The sequence below is a fragment of the Panthera leo genome, chromosome D4 (genome assembly GCF_018350215.1).
Source record: "Panthera leo isolate Ple1 chromosome D4, P.leo_Ple1_pat1.1, whole genome shotgun sequence".
NCBI lineage: Eukaryota > Metazoa > Chordata > Mammalia > Carnivora > Felidae > Panthera > Panthera leo.
The window spans coordinates 83,986,832-84,004,450 of record NC_056691.1 but is presented as its reverse complement, the minus strand read 5'-3'; the positions used below and the strand labels follow the sequence as shown (position 1 = coordinate 84,004,450).

Sequence of the window (17,619 nt, the reverse complement as noted above, 5' to 3'; positions counted from 1 at the left end):
GCGGGCAGCCCCGCTCCCTGGAGCCCTGGCCTCAGCTGCCCGCTGGGAACCACACCCCCCCGCCCCCCACCCCGGCCTGTTGGCCTACAGCACACCAGGCGGGCTGTGTGCTGGGCCCCGACCCATACGCCTGGGCCCCTGTAACTCCCACAGCCGACTTGTGGCAGGTCCTGGCATTACCTCCGTTCCAGAGGTGAAGACTTGGGGCGTGGAAGGGTCTCACCTCCCATTGGGACACACCACGACCGACACCCGCAGCCACAGCTGGTGGCTTTGCGGCCTTGAGGTGGGCACTGCCTCCGCGGGGCCTCGGTTTCCTCATCCGTAAATAGAGATGCTGGAGTAGGTGACCTCTGCGGAGCTTTCTAGAGAGTGTCTTACATGTCTCGGAATCAGTGAGCCCAGCCTTCTTTCCGGCGGTTTCTGTTTGCCAAAACTTGCAGGAGCCTTTCTGCTTCCGAACAAGAATTCCGAGAAAGACTCGCGGCCGTTTAGTCCATCCTCCTCTCTTGGGGCGGCAAGTCGTGTGCCCTCCCAGTCTTTGAGCCCCTGCTTGCACACCTCCGCCAGTGGAGCACGCGCCCCCGTGCGGCTCAGTGCTTTTCCTGGTTGGCCCATTTGGTCACCCTAGGCTGACCTTCCCTAGTGGCCTGCCAGAACCACCCAGCGCGCCTCAGCCTCTGCACGTCAGATCCCTTTTCCACCCTGAGCGGCAGCTGCCTCCCAGCACCCCCTACCGCAGCCCCAGGACCGGTGTCCACACTGACCCCCACCCTGAGTCTTCTCTTCATGGTGAAGAAGCTTACCCCCACCCCCGTTGTGCCCCTGAAAACCCGCCAGCTGCTTCCATTCCCCGGGTCAGGTTGCCAAACATCAGCGGTGGGAGGGGAGCGAGGTTCTGACGTAGCGGTCAAGGCGCTCACGGTCTGGTGAGGCCAGGAGATGGACAAGTGATCCCCAGGCTACCCCGGAGTGGCTGCCATGGAAACTCTGGGGGGACCAGCGTGGGCCTGGAGCCTGAGGTATGTGGTGCGGCGGCCAGTTCCAGGTGTCACGGGTGTCCTGGGGCTCCCTGAGGGGTAGGTTACACAGCGTGCAGGAGTGTGTCAGGAAGCTGGAACCGTTCCCACCAACCGGGCTGGGAAGGGCCCGGCGTGATGGCCCCCGGCCCCCTAATCCTCCTTCTGCAGATGCGGTAGCAGGCAGAGTAGCAGAGTCCCTCCCCTGGGAAGTGGCTAGGTCGGCCTCCAGCCTCCCGACCGGCCTCCGTCTTGGCCCCCGATGGCCGATGAGGCCTAAACGCCCCACATCCTGCAGGCACCACCAAGGCCCCACGGGGAGGGCCCTGCTGTTCACAGAGCAGCCCAGGAGGGGGAAAGAGTTAAGCCTGTCATGTTCCGTTCCCACCAAACACCTCTGCTTAAATGCAAAGTCCCAACAGGGTGGTGTTTGCTATAAAAGCCCTAAGAGTGATTTGTGAAGTCTCGAAGCCCTGTAATCTCGTCAGCGTAATGGGATTATATTTCAAATCACCACAGCCTGTTCATTACCCATTTAAACTCCTCTGACAGAGGAAAACTTACATGAAACGTGCACGGCAGCCCTTGCCGACTTCCCCACTCTCCTTCCTGATTAGACAAACAGATGCTGAGGTCTGGAATGAAAAAATAATGTGCCCATTTATTCATTTTTCTGACAAGTCACAATAGATTTTTAACTGCCAATGAGTGACCTCCCGGAGGTGCGGCGGCTGGGGAGGCGCCCGCCAGGCAGCGAGTGGTCATTTCTGCCCGTGCCGGCCCCTGTCCTGGCCGGGATTCCTCCTGGGACCAGAGCTGGCTGCCAGTCTGAGCCGCTCTCCCCTCCCCGTCCCGGCCGACTGCAGGTGCCCTCAGCCAGGGTGGGGAGGGCTGTCTGCTGGGCCTTTCCGCTGTCACCAACCCCAGGGGTCCAGGGGCCTCCTCCAGGATACAGCCGTGGCCTAAAGTCAAAGCCCCAGGTAGGAAGCCCCGGCCTGCCCTTGTCCAGCCAGGTGATTGGGGAGCCTCAGTTTCCCCATCTGTAAAATGGAGAAAGTAGAACTCCTCTCAGGGGTGCCTGGGTGGCTCGGTCAGATAAGTGTCTGACTCTGGATTTTGGCTCAGGTCGTGACCTCACGGTTCGTGAGATCGAGCCCCGAGTCGGGGTCTGTGCTGACAGTGCAGAGCCTGCTTGAGATTCTCTCCCTCTCTCTCTCTGCCCCTCACCCACACACATGCGTGCTCTCTTTCTCTCTCTCTCTCAAAATAAATAAACTTAAAAAAAAAATGTTTTTTTGAATAAACTGCTTAGAGAGAGCTCATCTCAGTGATAAGGGGTTAGTGACCCAGCCTGGGCTGGTATGCACTCAGCTCCCACTCTGGGCTGCCTAGGACAACCGTCCCCAGTCAGCGCCCCCCAGGCTGTGACAAGGACTGAATGGGCCACCAAGTGCGGGGCCCTCCCTTGACCATGACCTCTAGTGTAATAGGCCTTTGGGGACCCTTGCTGGGTCACAGGGTCCCAGAGCAGGTGGGCAGAGGAGCCCCTCTGGCTCTCTGCCCTGTGACGATACCTGGAGCAGGGGTGGGCTGGGGAGAGGCAGCTGTGTCAGGGACCCAGCTCTGCCCGTCCCTGGGGCTCCCCGCTCCTAATTCAGAAGCAGGACACTGCTCCTGAGCTGCGCCACCGGCTGGAGGGAGCCCTATGGCAGTTGCACGAGGCATAAATAAGATAATGTCGCAGGCCTGGTGCACAGTGGGGGATGGGCAGCCATGAGACAAGGGTGCCCAGGTCACATACTCACTGGGAACACCCTGGCCAAGGTCTTCCCGGCCAGCAGGACTTCAGGCCTCAGGGCGTGAACCCAGGCCCCTAGGGAAGGTCTCTGAGCCCCCCTCCCCGCCCCCCTCTCAGTGCCCACCCGCCCCCTTCCACCCCACGCCCACCCCCCCTGCCTGCCTCTGCAGAGAAACTCCAGACAGAGCTCCCATCTGTATGCATTCCCTCCATGAATACGTAAGAAATACTGTGAGGCTAATTCTTTTTAAAATGATAAAATTCGTCTGTGTTATAGCATTCCAGCCCCCAGCTTCCTGAAAGCTAAAAATATTTTAATGTCATATTCCCATGTAAATTTTAGTTTAGAATTTAATACCCTTTTAACATACATTAAATTTTTAGCATTCTTCAAGCCCTTGACTCTTTTAAGGGTTTAGCTGATGTACATTGGAGAAAAAGGATGGCGGAGGCTGTAAATTAGGAGAGAAGGAAAGTTCTAGATCAAGGTGGCCCCCAAACCTCTGCACCCACCTCATCTTGGGGGTTACTCCTCTGGACTGGGGAGCATCTGAGCCAAACCCTGGGATCCTGGGGAGGTGTCAGAAGTCTCGTTTCCTTACTGGAAAGTCACAGCTGCTTTGTGGCTATGGGGAGAATTCACTAGAGCAGCCCCGGTCTGGGGAGCCAGGATGGCCCAGGGCCAAGGGCATGGGCGCTGCGGTCAGGATGGGGTCAAGCGCTAGTTCTGCCACTTGCCAGCAGGTGACTTTGGTGTGCTTTCTGTGCCTGTTTCCTGGCCCCCAAACAGGGCCAAGGTCAGCTTGTGCACAGGTGATGTTTGAGAGAATACACATGAAAGGGGGCTGTCATCGGCTCCACAGAGTAGGTGACCTCCAGGGTGAACTGGCTGGCCTTGCTGAGGGGTCCACGATGATGACATGTGTGCAAACTCGAGTAGATCGTTTGGGTTGATCTGTACCTGGCTCCAGCCCCTAGAGTGAGTCCTCAATCACCCCACAATGCAGGGCCCCCCAAAGCTGTCTTTGTGAAGCCTCATGATTGGCCCACCGGCTGCGGCCTCCTAGGACTCCCCCTCCCGGGGGGTAGGCCTTGAAGAGCCAGGGGAAGGCTCTGATAATGGCGGGGAGGGGGGTCCACAGTTGCCTTTAGGGGCAAATAGGGTGGGGGCTTCATGTCCCCCGGGGCATCCAAGGTCAGGGCCTGGGGCCTGCATGAACACTCTCCCCACAGCTGGCACTCTGGGGTCGGGGGCTGCACTGACCGGGGCCCACACCCTCCTGCCGGAGTCACCGTGCCAGGGTCTTGGAGTGAATCCTTCCATCTGCCTGACAGCCCATCTGTGAGACGCAGGCAGAAATAATAAGACGTCCCTCATGGGCTGCTGAGGGGATCCGGTGAGGTCACGCCCAGGGAGGCCCCGGGGCCGTAGGAGCCGCCATGATGGAGGCAATGTGGAGGAAAGGCCTCTGTCCAAGCAATCACTAACCAGAATTACAAATTTAGCGCGGAGACCTGAAATCCGGTGGGAGGGCAGCTCTGCTTTCTAATGGCTTTCAGGGGAAGATAGAATGCCTTGACTGACAGAGACAAGCCACAGTTTAGACTCCAACCAGGGTCTGCGACTAAAGCAGCCGCCGTGTTAACTTAGATTTACAAAGACTGTCTCCATCCTGGCAAGAGGAAGGCATGGGGAGAGGGAGCTGCTGCCATTGTGGGAGGCTGGGGGACCCGGGAGCCAGGTAGGGACCCCCGTCTAACCCACCCCAGAAGAAACCCAAGGAATCCTTCCAAGGCAGCTACTATAAGGTGAGAGCAGTTTCCTGATGCGGAGTGAGTTCCTCAACTCTGGAAGAATGTAAGCATTCAGCATTCATTCAACAAGCATCCACCAGTGCCTACCTTGGAGTCTGCCCAAACAGGCCCTGAATGTGTGGAAATGATCTGATGTAGAGCCTGCCCTTGGGAACTCCTGGTCCATGAGGCCGTGACCCTGTCTCTAAGTGCTCAGGTGGCCAGATGTCTGTAACAGAAGCTGCTGGGCCTGGGGAGTAGAAGCAGACACAGCCCTCTTCTGTTCGCGGCCAGGGGCTCCTGGTAAAGGCTCCGGGTGGCTCAGAATGATCTAGTTGGAGGACGACAAGTGGTGAATGCCGGGGGAGGACAGGTTCCAAGGCAGAGAACTGCAAGGGGAACTCTCCAAGGAGGAGAAAGGCCAGTGCCTTTCAAGTCCAGCCCGTCCGTGGGGAGAGCTGTTAGCAAGAGGTGACTCCTCGGCCTCCCTCTGAGCTCAGGCAGCCTTGCTGTGGGACCCACGGCCGCGGTGCCACAGGGGCCTAGAGCTCACAGATGGTTGTCTTCATGCTTAGCCAAGAAATCCTCCACTTCTATGGAGAGGGGGCCTCCCGGCGGCTACTCCCGGATGGGATTTCTCCCGTGCTGGAAAAGGAGACTTTTGGGCTCAGGGGAGGGACTTATCTCCCTGGGGAGCAGGGACCAGATGTCCTTCCTAGGCTGCCACAGAGCCCCTCCCAGCTGATACTCGCACCTCCCAACGCGGGAGACCAGCCTTTGGTCAACGTAAGTGTCACCAGTGCCCTGTGTCACCTTGATGCCCCTCAGCTCTACTGTCCCGTTTCTGGGCTTCATTTTCTGTTCCTGAGAAGGACGTCCTTGGGGCACCTGGCTGGCTCAGTTGGTAGAGCATGCAACCCTTGATCTCAGGGTTATGAGTTCAAGCCCCACCCTGGGTGTAGACATTACTTAAATAAATGAATAAATAAACTCAAAAAAAAGAAGAAGAAGAAGAAGAAGAAGAAGAAGAAGAAGAAGAAGAAAGAAGAAAGAAGGCATCCTCCACATGGCAAGAATGACCTAGACAAGATTTCCAAGCCTCAGAAGGATCTCTCTCCCAAATACCATATACACATCCCAGGCCAGGTCTCTGATTGGCCCCACAGGGATCACATGTCCATCCCTGGGCCAATCCCTGGGGCTAGGGGCTGAGCTACCATGATGGGCAGCAGGTCCATGACTTTGGGGCTCGGGGGAAGGGGCCCCATTTACCAGAGCAGGGGAGGGGGCAGGTAAAATCAGGGCACCTCTTTAGCAGTTATTATGTGCCAACCACTCTGCTAAATACCTTTTTTTTTTTTAATTTTTTCAAACTCAGCGGGAAGTGGGGGTCCACAGCATCCTTCCACGATAACAAGGCCTAATGGGTGAAGGAGTTTGCCCAGCAAGGAAAGGGGCGTTCGTGGGACCTGGACCTGCCTCTGACTCCAGTCCCGAATGTCCCCACCTGTAGGGCTCCCTCCTCCATACGGGCACAGTGGAGGTGGAATCCTCGCTTCGACCACAGCGCCCCCGGGGAATAGTGGTGTGTGTGTGTGTGTGTGTGTGTGTGTGTGTGTGTGAGCTTCATCCACCAGCAGCCCGCTAACCCTCCCTCCCCTCCCAGGCAGGGGCGCCCACCCTCACACACCTGTGCTCCGGGCACAGCCGAAGCTGACGGCCGTCTGCTCTCCGAGGAGGCCGAACACGTCTCCAAGCAGCCCCTTCCCCACAGCCGAACAGCTGGCCACCATCTTGGCACACGTTTCCCTGTCACATCTGATTTGCAAAGTCATGTCTGGAACAGACCCACAGGAGCGTCCAGTTGGGGGCTTTTTCAGGTCAAAGAGTACTTTCCAGAGAGTCTCTGGTTCTTCGGAGGAGAAAAAGAATGTGAAGACCAGGAAAAGAACCCTGTCTCTGTTGCGGGGCCAACACTCCCACCAGTGGAATCTTCCTCTGGGCCACTCTGGGCTACGGCCTTAAAGATCACCTTGAGGCTCTGTCATTATCCCATTTGACAGATGAGGAAGTCGAGGCTCACAGGAGTCCTTCGCTTTCCCAAGGTCACACGGCTGCTGAGGGCGGAACTGGGATTTGAACAGGGCCGTTCCAGCTGCCCAAGCCCCTGCTCCTCACGTCATATCCACAGCCTTCCAGCAGATGCCTGAACTGGGCTGTCCGGCTGGCCTGACTCCAACACCTCCTCCTCCTCTAGGAAGCCTGCCTGAGCTGGCAAGGCTCGCCTCTGCTGCTCTGCTCCTTCTGCTGCTGACTGGAGTTTCTGGTTTCCAGGGCATCCAGGGAGGGCCCCGCCAGAGCTGGGTGGCTTTGACCCCCCGAAGGCATCCTCTTAGCCAAGGCATTTTGACTGCAAGGAACAGAAGCCCACGAGACCGCAGGCAACGGGAGCCCCATAAAAACCCACAGGCCTCAGCACAGCCAGGCACTGTGGGAACCAAGCGGGGCCCTCGAGGACCGGGCCACACTCCCCTTCTCAGAGGCCTGGGCTGTGGGTCACCTCTCCCTCTCTCTGGCTCCTTTTGGGCATCCTGGTGGTGAAGATACCCATAAGCACCAGCCCCCAAGACCGCATGCTCCCCATCTGCACGGCCACCACCCTGTCACTCCTTCACCTCTGAGCACCAACTCCCAGGGGGAGACTGTGGGGGCGTCCGAGGGCCCCGGTGGGACCAGCAGCTGGGCCAAGGAGGGGGTCGTGCAGGCAGGTATCTGTCCACAGGAACTCAGGAATGTGCAGGTGGGTGACAATCTTCTACACCCTCCTCCTGCCCAGGTGCACTGTCTTAGGGTGAAACCCCAGGGAAGTGACTTACACTAACTGTCTGCAACCTGGGGGTGGGGACTACAGGGGTCAGTGCCTGGCATGTAGTATGTGCCCAACAAAGGTTTGTGAATGAATAGAACGAAGCCAGAAGGCGTCCCGGCCCCAGAAAGGGTTCCATGGACATAGATGGGAAATGCTGTGTTGTACCTGTTCAGCAGGCTCTTCTCCTGCAGGACTTCTCAGAGCCTTTAACTAACCACCGTTTACTGTGCTCTGGGAAGGGGCTGACGCAGGCAGCATTTCCCAAGCACCCTTTTGCCAAAGCATGTGTACATGTTTCTAGAACTGGGGTAAGTCAGAACTCAGGCTGGTAATGCTCTTTCAGGCAATCCAAGGGAAACCGTGTCAGGGACCAGCTGAGAGCGTGGCCTCCAGAGTCAGGCAAACCAGCTGTGTCGCCTACTAACTGTGTGACCTTGGGCAAATCACTTTGCCTCTCTGAGCCTCAGTTATCCCATAGGCTTCCATGGGGATCATCACTCCATCTTTGTCCAGACTCCCATCTTCACCATTCTGTACCACACAGCAGTGGCCTCCTCCCTGGCTTCTTTGGCTCCCATCTGCCTCTCAGCCTTGGATATGATTTCTGAGCCCGGGGGACTCAGGTCCTCTTGGTCCCCGTTCACTGTATTCCCAGCACCGAGCAGAGCAGGCCCTCCACACAATAACATTTGTGGAATGAATGAATCAACGAATGAATCAATGAATCAATGAACAATATTCCTATGTGAACACTCTGGGTTTAGTTTGGGGCGGGCACGGCCACCCCCCTCTCTGATCCTCCGCCTACCCTTCTTTTGCACCTCAGTCTGCCTTGAACCTGAAGGAAGTCTATGGCCCACTCAGCAAACATTTATTCAATTGGAATAAGTATACCCTTTTGGGAGCTGGTTGACCAGAAAGATGACTGGGAGAAATCCCATACACAGATATTCATGAATAAACCACAGCCTCCACCTCTAGAGGGCGGTAGAGGCTCCAGGCCTGGGCTCCACACTCTGGGTGCATAAGCCTCTCGACTCCACAGCACACACAGCAAGGGGAGGGGCGTGGGCAGAGCTATAGCACTGTGCCCATTAGACAGATGAAGAGAGTGAGGTTCAGAGTGCTCAGTGACTCGCCCAAGATCGATCACACAGCTAGGAGGAAGCAGGGCAGCAGTTTCGACCCAGGTTTCATCCGACTCCCGACCCAGCAGTCTTAACCCTCCATTGTTCTTGACCGAAAGGCATGGACACAAGGAAGAACACACACAGTTCTGGAGTCTGGATTGAAATCCTACCTCTCTGCTTTATCCCCTATTTGTGTGGCACTAAGCCAATCATTTCCCCTCTCGGAGCCTCAGTTTCCTTATCTGTAACATAGGGCTAATAATCCCTCTTCTCACAGGGTCGTGAGGATTAAATGAGCTAGTAGATGGGAGAGAGATTTCTGAGGTAGCACCAATTTTGTGGCCAGAGGACAGGGAAACCTAGGAAATGCCTGCCTCCCAAAGGAAGCCCTCAGCTGAGCCTGAGGCAGCAGGGACCACAGGGTGGCTGGCATATAACCGCTCTCAATAAACTGATGCAGAATGAATTATCATCTCCTGCTGGTGCTGCAGATTGTCCCAGAACACAGAGACACAGAGGCACAGAGTTTGAACCGGGGTTCCCCTTGGACAGACAATGGGAAAACAGGGGATACAGCAGAGCAGTGAGTTTGAGGCCAGGCACAGTCTAGACCCACACTGCAGCCTCAGGACCCTGAATGTGGTGCACATGAGCCAAGAGGACCGCCACATAGGCCAAGGCACCGCCTCTTCAGTCAGAATGGCCACCACGTTTGTCAAGATGGCCGCCACACGGCTGCCACATCTGCCCCCCAAAAGCTGAGCCCCGCTGAGACTGGACTTGAAACGGAACACATTAATTGTTAAACTGTGACCAGACTCCAAATGGAGTGAGTCAAAACCCAGGGCAGCCTACACACTCCAAGGAATAAGAAGAAACCCGTTAGCCCTTCCCTGTGCCCCTGAGAATGCTGGGTAATTACTTTTTCCCCTTTGTCTTTTTGTTTTCTTTTAGCAGAACCACCAGGAAGCGGCCGCAAAAATCAGTTAAAGCTTCCAAAGTGCTTCTTCCCCCAGAAATCTTTTATAAAAGGTGAAAGATTTACAAGACCCGAAGAGCAAACCAAGCAGGATAATTGTTTTTGGAATGACCCCAATATTTTCACCCCGGCGACCCCGGCTGGGCATCTTGCCCCATATTTATGATTCCTGGTCCTCTGCACGCCGCCAGGCGACCTTTCTGAGCCCCCTCTGTGAGCCCCCAGTCCCTTATCGGGCCTGTAACTCACCCTGACATTATCTCTCGGGAGGGTTTTATGCACTTTAATTTAACTCCCCCCATCATTATTTCCCGGACTTCAAGGTTTTCTCTTTCGAGCTGCCCTTCCCAGGACAAGCATAATCTGTTTGCCATCAAGCCCAATAAATATGTTTGTGCGGGAGACGGAACCGTTTGGGGAGGGTGGCCCAGGCCTGGGAAGCAGCCTCCGGCTCTCACCGGGGTCTGGGCAGCAGGACTGGCCCGTGTGTCCTTGAGCCACTGTCCTGCTGGGAGCCTCTCTGCCTCAGGTCTCAGGCCGGTGGCCAGATCCAGATCGAGCAAATGAAAATGCAGGCCAGCCGGTTACATTTGAATTTCAGGTGAACGATGACTTTTTTTACTTTTAGTGGAAGTGTATCCCACTCAATTTATGCTAAAAAAAAAAAAAAAAAAAAAAAAGTGTTTGTTGTTTATCTGTGATTCTAATTGGACTGAGTATCTTATGTTTCATCTGATCTCGGCTCCTGGGGGCCACCCTGCTCCCTCCCCTGAGTGTAGGTTAATCCACTGGAGAGTGGATTCCTTGATGAGGGCTCCCATAACACTGTACCACCGGCTTAAACAAAAGAAATTTACTTTCTGGCAGTACTTTTTTTTTTATATATATGTTTAATTTTGAGAGACAGAGCACAACCGGGGAACGGGCAGAGAGAGAGAGACACAGAATCTGAAGCAGGCTCCAGGCACTGAGCTGTCAGCACAGAGCCTGACGTGAGGCTTGAACTCACAAACTGTGAGATCATGACCTGAGCCGAACGAAGCAGGCTCCAGGCTCCAAGCTGTCAGCACAGAGCCTGACACGGGGCTCAGACTCACAAACCATGAGATCGTGACCTCAGCCAAAGTCAGATGCTTAACCGACTGAGCCCCCCAGGCACCGAGCTTTCTTGCAGTTCTGAAAGCCGGAAGTGTAAGATCAAGGTATCGGCAGGGTTGGTTTCTCCCGAAGTCTCTCTCCTTGGCTTGCAGATGGCTGACTTTTCCCTGGATCCGTGTCCTAATTTCCTCTTTTCATAAGGACACCAGTCATTCTGGATCAGAACTCACCCTCATGACTTCATTTCAACCTCATTAATTCCCCGAAGACCCTATCTCCAAATACTGTCTCATTCTGAGGTACAGGGGTTAGGACTTCAACATACAAATGTGGGAGGGGACACGTTGAAGCTCCCAACAAGAGGTCCCAGAGAGTGAAGGGGGCAGGGCAGTTCTGTGCCGAATAAATAGTCCTGCCTGGAGCACAGCTGTTTACTCCTGACCCACCCAGCCCCCCACTCTCAAAGTCCGGGAATACCATGGTGAGAAACTTCTGTCCTCGTGGCCTGACGCGGGCCTCACCCTGCTGGCGTGGGGTGGGGGGAATGGTCCTCCCCTGGCGCCCGGCTACCCCCACGAGCCCCCGAGGTGCACGGAGCTGATCCCCGTGGAGCTGGTCCTTTAGGGCAGCACCTTGACGGCCCGGCCTTGGAAGACACTCTCGTCCAGCTCCACGGCGGCCTAGGCTGAGCTCTCGGAGGCAAACTCCATGTAGGCATAGGCCTCGGGGTGTCCGGGGAACTTGTCACACAGCCTGGTGACCCGGTGGGCGTCCCCACAGGAAATGAAGTAGGCCTCCAGCTCCTGGGCCCTGCCCCCTTGTCCACGTTGTCCACGTAGACTGGTCTTCGGTCCTACTCCACCTTCTCCGTGGGGGTCCCAGGGCTCATCCCTGGCCCTCGAGGTCCCTGTGCCCTCCTCCTCCCCGGCCTGGCCCTGCGCCCTGGGCTGCTTCAGCCCCTGGGCCCGCTCCATGGCCCACAGCTTCAGTTCGATGGCCTCCAGCTCCCGGTACCGGCCAGGCCCTCCCCTTGCAAGAGATGGATCTAACCACCTCCCGCGGCAAGTCAGAGTCGAAGGCGTACTGACCAGCCACCCCGTGAAGACAAGAACCCTGCGCGTCTGGCCACCGCTGGCTCCCCAGCACCCGCACCTGGCTCAGAGCAGGGCCGCAGGGAATGTGATCGGGGCCGTCAGATGTCCTCCGCACTGTCACCTGACCTCGCCATTGTGCGTGGAGATGCTGAGCGGTCCCCGAGGGCCCCGCGGGGCAGGTATGATCGGTCAAGGAGTGCAGGAGTTCCTGGGCAGGAACGAGGCCCAGAGAGGCACGGGGGCAAATGAAGGCAATTGGAAAGTATCCAAACTATCCAATCCTGAACCGGTTCAAACGTGCCTATGTGGCCTCGCCCGTTCGTTTCCACACTAGAGGCTCTTCCGGCTCTGCCCAAAACACAGCCCATAGATAGAACCTCCCAGAACACGCCCCCCTCAACCCTCCAAAAGAACCAGGCTCTGAGAGCACAAACTGTGCCTTGAAGTTCAAGAACAGTCAAAACTCCTCCATGCTGCCAGTTCCCACAGTGGCCCTACCGTCCGGAGCGCGGTCACACATGTACACACTTACGCTCTGTGCACCTTGCACTGTGAAAGTTGTACCTCGGTTCAAAAGTTAGGGGAAATAAACATAATGTTAAATGCATCTGAGTCATACAAACTGCATGGAAACACAGAAATGAAATCATGCGAAATCTGGAGAAATTTGTGTTAGGCTGTGTTTCTTTTTTTTTTTTTTCTTAATAACCTTTTTTAATGTTTATTTTTGAGAGAGCGCAAGTGGAGGAGGGGCCGAGAGAGAGAGGGAGACACTGAACCCAAAGGGGGTTCTGCGCTGAAAGCAGCGAGCCCGAAGCGGGGCTCGAACTCACGAACCGTGAGATCATGACCTGAGCCGAAGTCAGACAACCAACTGAGCCACTCAGGCGGCCCCCCTGATTTTCCTGGTTTTGGTAACGTCTCACAGCTCTGCAAGATACTACCTTTGTGGGAAGCTGGGGGAAGGGTATCCTGGACTCTCATGACTATTTTTGCAACTTTCGTTAAGTCTACATAATTAACGATAAAATAAAAAGTTAAAAAAAATTTTTAATGTTTATTTTTGAGAGAGAGAGACAGAGTTATGAGCAGGGGAGGGGCAGAGAGGGAGACACACAATCTAAAGCAGACTCCAGGCTCTGAAGTGTCAGCACAGAGCCCAACACAGGACTTGGACCCACGAACTGTGAGATCATGACCTGAGCCAAAGTCGGGCACTTAACCGAGCCACCCAGGTGTCCCTAAAAAGTATTTTAGAAAATTTAAAACACGAGCGCTTGAGGGGCTCAGTCGTTAAGCATCTGCTTCGGTTCAGGTCATGCTTTCCCAGTTCATGAGTTCAAGTCCCACATCGGGTGAGCTCGAGCCCTGCTTCGTGTGAGCCCCGCTTCTCTCTTTCCCTCAATCTCTCTCTCTCTCTCTCTCTCTCTCTCTGTCCCTCACTCACTTGCGCCCTCTCTCTCAAAAAAAAAAAATGGAAAATTTAAAAATGAGAAATGTATTGAAATCAGAACCAAATTTTTATTTACATAACATTTATGAAGCCCTAGGGAGAATTAAAAAGAGTCTAGTGAGCCCGGGTTGAGCTATGAAAGATATGATAGATATGACTTATAAACACAAAGAATTTTGTGTGGGAAAGTTTATTAATACATAACAAAGCTTGGCTGATACTAGCATAAAGAGGCACACTAAAAAGAATGATAGTAAAAAATTCATAAACATTGGATGAAGTAGAACTCTAGTATCTTAATGCTGTCTGATTTTCTCTCCTGACCCCAAGGTTATTGGATTTTTTTGTGATCATTATCCAATCATGTGCCCCTTTGATGTGAAGATTTGCTTTTACTCATCTTTGGAAGACTCTATCAACTCCTAATACTTCTAAATATTATTAATATCTTGGCTTCTGTCCTTAATAGCCCATATGAAATAAAAAAAAAAAACAGAGAAAAAGAATACGCCTGAGTCAGAGAAAATGGCACACGAGGAGGAAAGTGTAATCAGATAATACAGTAAAACAAAGGCTTTACTCCAGGAAAGGCCATAACTACAGACGGCTGGAACCTGTCTGTCTCGTCACTTCTTATTCCCGGAGTCTGGCACAGAGAAGGCCCACGATAAATATTTGCTGAGTGAGTGAGTGAGTGACGCCTCGGTTGGACTTTGCCCCCAGCCTCACTGGCGGATGAGCCTCCTTGGGTTGGTACCCAGAACACAAAATGCTGCCATTGGAGGCCCAGAGGTCCATAGAGGCCTGGGTCTGTGCACTGGAGCCGGAGGCGGCCAGTGCCCGTCCCTTCCCTGGTGCCCTGGGACCCGAGAATCCACCCTTCGGGGTCCTTGGCACTGTGGCGTGCAGAAAGGGGAAGACACTCGGGAGATGGGGGGAGCATGTGCTCCACTCAGGAGGCCTGGCCCAGCGGTCTGGGGAGGCCTCGGATCTGTAGAGACATGGTGCTTCTGGGAGGGTCTCCTGATACAATAAAAGATTATCAGCTAAATAAAACAAGAAGTGACTGGGGCCACTATGCCCTGTTGGATTGAAATCGTGTGAGCAAAGTGGTTTTCTCTGAGAGATTTATTTCCTGCGCTGGCTTCAGGCAGCCAGCCCAGCCGGAAAGAACAGGGCTGGTCTCCCTCTATGTGTGTGGGGGGTGTGGGGGGGGGGTGGGGGGGGGTGGGGGGGTGGCGCGGGTTTTTATTTAATCTTCCAATGAGCTGGAACAGTGAAGATGGCGTGAATGGACATTAATTCTGAAACAAATTATTAAAGCGCGATCTGGGATTCCGGGAAAGCCATCTACCCCCTGCTTTTCTGCCACTTCCCCTCACCAAGGCCATAAAATCCCTCCCCTCCACTCAAAACCCAACATCAAGCCAACTGGGTCTCCCGTTCAGGCTGAGGAGAGAGGCCTGGAATTGACCTCAGCCCAGGGCCAATGGAGCAGGACTGTCCATGCCTCCAGACCTAGGCCACCTGCCTGCCTGGGCCTTGGCCCCTGACAAAGATCCCCACATTTCTTGCTCCCTCTTACTTGTATTTGCGTTCAAGGGGGCCACGAGCAAGATGGCCACCACCTCTCTCGCTCATGTGGGCTCAACCTCCATCTCCTCCATCATAGGTACGTCAGCTCTTCTTGGGCCTTCCGGCCCCCTTCCTCACACCTAGCCCAGCCCAGGCCAGTGTGGATCCTGGATCCTGCCCTCTTCAGCTGACATCCCACACCTCACTGCCGGGCCCTGCCCAGGCCTCCCAATGCTGAGCCCAGAGGGTTCAGCATCTGAGGGTAGAGAGAGCCAGAGGTCAAGTAAGGAGCCAGAAAGCATGATATGGGGGTTTCTGGGGCCTCTGGCTGGGCCCTGGAGACACAGAGAAAAGTCAGACCCAGCACCGCTGGTGGCCAGTCTAGGAGAGGAGAGACAGCCATTGGTGAGCCTGTGCCGTGAAGAGGGCACACCAGGCATAGGGCGGTACACAGACTGATGAATCAAGTCGGCTGGGTGCCGGGGTGAGCCTGGAGGGGCTTCCAAGATAAGATCCCTGACGTGGACACTGAGTAAACCAACGGGACCAGGACATTCTGAGGGGGGAAAACAACATTTGCAAAGGTCTGGAAGTAGAATATTTATCGTTGTGTGCAAGATCTATAATAATAGTAATAATAATACCAACAACACTTAAAATTTATTGAGAATTTACTACGTGCTGAGCTATTTCATGCATGTTCCCTAATTTTAGCCTTTCCAACAAGCCTATAAGGAGGTAGGAATTATCATTATTTCCATTCACAGATGGGGAGACCGAGGCTCAGAGAGGCCCCGTTGCCCAACATCAAGCCAGTATGTGGGAGAGCCAGAATTTGAACCCAGGTCTGCCTGACTCCAGAGACAGTGCTCGTTGCCCCCACCATTCACTACCCCACCCCACCCCCCAACGAGATCCAGGCTTCTCCTGCTGGCCCAGCTGTGGAGGACCAGCAGGCTTTGCATCCAGGTCCATTCCCCTGAGTAAGACACTAGGGAGCCCAGGGCCCCTTCTGATGGAGCCGAGCAGCTCACCATGCCTATGGCCATGGGCCCACTTGCCCAGGACTCACATTCTTCAATGATCAGGAAACATCTGGAGGCCATATGGCTTGACATCCAATGTAGACAGGCCACTCAAGGCTCCTGAGTCCCAGAGCCTGGCATGGATCAGAGCCAAAGGCTCGCCAGGGCTCCCATCAGGCCTGGCTGGGAGTCCCTGACCTGCTCCTTCTCCTGGCCATGGCACCTCCATCCACTAGGCTGCACGAGCCAGAAACCTGGGAGGGCGCTCCTGTCTCCTGCCTATCACTCCCCACCCCATCCCTCAGCAAGTGCCGGTACCCCCATCACAAAGCACATCCCCAAACCAACCGCTCCTTCCTGCCCACCTCGCCCCCTCCCTTGGCCCAGCACCCCCATCCCTCCCCCTCCACGACTCCCACCCATCCTCCCCTCCACAGACTAAGGAAGATCCTTTAGAAACCCAGATCCAGTCGGGTCCCTCCACCTTCCCACCTCATTTTGTTTTAAAACGCCTCAACGGGCGTCAGTTAGGCACCCGACTTCAGCTCAGGTCACGATCTCGCTGTTCATGGGCTCCAGCCCTGCGTGGGGCTCTGTGCTGACAGCTCAGAGCCTGGAGCCTGCTTCGGATTCTGTGTCTCCCTCTCTCTCTGCCCCTCCCCTGCTTGCTCTCTCTCTCTCTCTCAAAAATAAATACTAAAAAAAATAAAATAAGAAAATAAAACCCTCCAGTGGCTGCTCCCCACAGGCTGTGGACCGCGCCCAGGGTCTTTGCCACGTCTGGGTTCGACGTGCTTGTCTTCCACAGGCCTCACCTACCTCAGCCCTCACTACTCACCCCCTCTCAGAGCCCTGGCTCCATGGTTTGCCTTCCTGTCCTCAAAAAATGCCATCCCTCCTGCTTCAGGACCTGCACCTGGCTGGCTGGCCCCTCCATCCAAACTTGCCTTTTGGGCCCCTCATTCTGTCACCTTTGAGGTCCCAGCTCCCACCACCCCCAGTGGAGACCAAGCCCTGCTATGAGTTCGTGTCCTCCTTGAAATCAAATAATGTATAATTAGTGTCCAGCCCTTGATAGACCTGGAACCCAGGGAGGCAGGGCTCTCGATGCTCAGCATGGACTCTGGCAAACAGTAAGTGCTCAATAAATGACTACTGTTTCGTAAAGAAAAGCAGCAGCCCCCAGCCCTTCAGCATCCCTCGAACCCTCCCCAGTGCCCAGCCCTGCTGGGAGAGGAGGGCTGGGGGAAGAGCCAGATGGACCTGCCCCTAAGGAGTCCAGATCGCATGGAGGGTGGGGTGAAGCAGGCGGGAAAGAGGGGAAGGCTCGGGAAGGGGGCGGGGCTCATGCCCCTCCCTCCACGTGCCTCCGTAACTTCCCAGAAGCAGGAACACCTGACAGTTGTCCGTGTCGGGATCACAGACAGGGGGACGCAAAACCAGTGCGTGGTAAAAAGAAGTCGTCATCCTCTGAGTTCTCTGATGGCGGGGAAAGAGTACATTTTTCATCAGCCTAGACAACAAAAACAAAGCAAAACCAAGCATTTGGAAAGAACTTAGTTGGCCATGGCCCTTGAAGTGTGTCACCTTTCCAGCTAGTGATGCGCTCAGCACCCTGCCCGAGCCAGTGTGCTCAGCTCGTTTTGCCTCGCTCAGGACACAACGTGGAGTCTTTCTAGTTTGCCAGAATGATTTGCCGTGTCTCTTTATTCTCCAGGTCCCTCTGGGGGCTCTCCACTGGCCATAGGGCCAGGTGTCCCCCCGTCCCTGGATTTGGGTCTGAGT

General features: G+C 55.0%; 1 non-coding gene across 1 annotated transcript; it reads right to left on the bottom strand.

The window, feature by feature from the left end:
- Positions 1–9,567: 9,567 nt before the first annotated feature.
- LOC122205765 lies at positions 9,568–9,680 on the bottom strand. Its single transcript, XR_006196253.1, has one exon. It is a non-coding gene; the product is annotated as a U5 spliceosomal RNA (small nuclear RNA).
- Positions 9,681–17,619: the final 7,939 nt, after the last annotated feature.